This window comes from Palaemon carinicauda, chromosome 24 (genome assembly GCF_036898095.1).
Source record: "Palaemon carinicauda isolate YSFRI2023 chromosome 24, ASM3689809v2, whole genome shotgun sequence".
In the NCBI taxonomy this organism is placed as follows: Eukaryota; Metazoa; Arthropoda; class Malacostraca; order Decapoda; family Palaemonidae; genus Palaemon; species Palaemon carinicauda.
The window spans coordinates 65852725-65855224 of NC_090748.1; the positions used below are offsets into that span (position 1 = coordinate 65852725).

Consider the following 2500-nt stretch of genomic DNA (forward strand, 5'->3'; position numbering starts at 1 on the left):
CGATATAAAGAAAACATTTATAATCAGATCACTCACTAAGATTATTGAGAAGTGATCAACAATGACCTTACAATAAGCGTTGACCGTTTGCTCTTACAGCCTCTCTGACTTAGAGAACGTCATGTTGTCTGATCGATTTCGCAACAGATATAGTTCAAGGGATGAAGATTAGTTCGCCAATATTTCTATTTATCTATTGTTGTATGTATATGCTTTTTCTTTTGTGAGATAGAATGTGTTCTCTCTTGAGGGATCTTCGAAATTGTTTAGATTTTTATGGAATCTAATTTTGCTCTGTTGTTTTATTTTTACTTTATCCTTAAGTTAATCTATTGATATTCTAAATTCTGAAAACCTATATATGATTTTTTGTAACTTATGAGCCCTCAATATTATTTTGAAACGCTAAATCCTTTGTATAAATTTATGTTTTCTTTCAACCGTTCTATTTAAATGTATATCTATTTTTATTATTTTCACCCTTCTTGTCTTCTCAAAAGTCGACGCCCTATTCTAAAGAAACTCGTTAATCAAGTTATTATCCACATCTGTCCTATGACCAAGGCTTTCTTTCAAATATTTTTTTGTTTGTTTGTAATTATTCAAACATCTATATGCAGTTCTATCATTACCAGCTTTGTAAAAGTTAATTTTACCCTTTTTCCACTTTTGGCCTAACACGTTCCATATACATAATCATAGATACTCTCCCAAATTCTTAGTAATAATAGGAGCTAACTTCATCTTCATTGTTGTTCTTCTATCATAACTATATTCAACTTCTCCCTCATCACTGTTCTTTAGCAAATAACAGTTGTCATTACCTTTTCTATATGTGTAATCTGTGACTAAAGCTATCGATTCCCTCTTCTTTAATGGTTGCATCAAACCGACACGTAACCGTGTGTAGATCCGAGGCTGCTCACCCTCAGGGTAACAACATTCAGTCCCTGTAATCCTCTCGACCTTGTTCTCCCTTAAGCAGACTTGTCCCACCTACAGTGGTGTGCCTTTTTTGACGAAAACTTCTTGCGGGGAAAAAAAATTGATGTTGGTTTGTTCTTATAAGCTGAACAAAATGTTGGCTTTCTTCCACTTGGATGTTTAGAATCATTGCATTATTGGATCTAAGAGTAGTTTCTGAGAGACTGGCCTCACGACTACAAAAATCATCACCTGTTTACCTGTATATTTGCCATGCATACATAACTTTGTATTCCCAACGCTTAGACCCGGTTTATGCATATATGGGTGTGTACCCATTGCATCCATGTTGTTGAATATGCAATATAGTGCAAAGGTGAAGCAAATGTCCTATACCTATATTTACATGCCTTTGCAATACATGAGCATATGCATTAACAGTCGTATGATTATGCATGTAAACGAAGAAAAAAGTATCAAAATCAATTTGTTTTCATAACATGAAATATCTCTCATTTTAAATTAATTGGCACAGATTCCCTTGTGTTTCCCTAACCATTTAACATGACTCTTTTGAAGAAGAGAAATCAATTATTAGCCTCATCACATCCTGATAAACTATGATAATGAAAAGCCGTAGTTGAACTGTGTATTCAGAATATTAGGACGAGGAACGTGAAGCTTGGCTCAAAATTCGTGTGTATTAAGATAGCCGCCTAAACATGAAGGATTACTGTATAAGTAGGTAAAATTATCGCCTATTTCATACCTCATTTTTTTTTACTTATTTGTAGTCGGCTACATTAAGTGGTATTCAAAGTTATAACAAAGATAGAAAAGCTCTCTCTCTCTCTCTCTCTCTCTCTCTCTCTCTCTCTCTCTCTCTCTCTCTCTCTCTCTCTCTCTCTCGCATTAAAAAAATTCCTTCAAATGAATCTTAAGTAACAATATAAATAAAGAAATAAACAAACTCTAAAAATATTATATTCCCACATAATCTGAAGCCTAAAGTTGAATATTTGATTTTGCTTTCATCTCTGGAAAAGCAAACAGTTTCTGTAAGAAGCTAAAGAAGAAATGGAAAGCAAAGAACCGCTGATCCCGTTATGCAAAGCTCCTGTAGGGAAGGTTTGCAATTCTTTCCTTTTGGACGACACCATATTTGCAGCCAGTGTCTCTATTTATTGATAGATTCTTTTTAGCTTTAAGTTGTCTGTCATTTCAGTCCCTACCAGTTACTTCCTGCCAATAGCTCCTCAATATCATTACGGAAGAGAAAATTATTTCAGAAATATTAGCCATATTGCCTTGGCTGATCTGCTGAGAGTTCTCTATAACGAAGTTAAGAAGGTTGGGTCCTGTCCTGACTCCTTCCTGTGAGATGGTGACGTCACGAAAGCCTGAGGCGCCACACCTGATCTACCTGATTGTTTTGCTTCGTTGCGCCTTCCTTATTGATCTCACCAGAATGGACACTGCCTTCAACATCCCCACCCCCTCCCATTTCTTTGCTTGCTCATGTGTGATAAATCTTACCACAAATATTATTCATTATGTGCATGCGTCATATAAAGCA

At 35.4% G+C, this 2500-nt stretch overlaps 1 long non-coding RNA gene across 1 annotated transcript in view; it reads left to right on the forward strand.

Annotated features, from left to right (window-relative positions):
- The window catches only part of LOC137617858 (uncharacterized), a 12182-nt gene that overhangs the window by 1078 nt on the left and 8604 nt on the right, over positions 1-2500 (forward strand). The window lies entirely within an intron of this gene.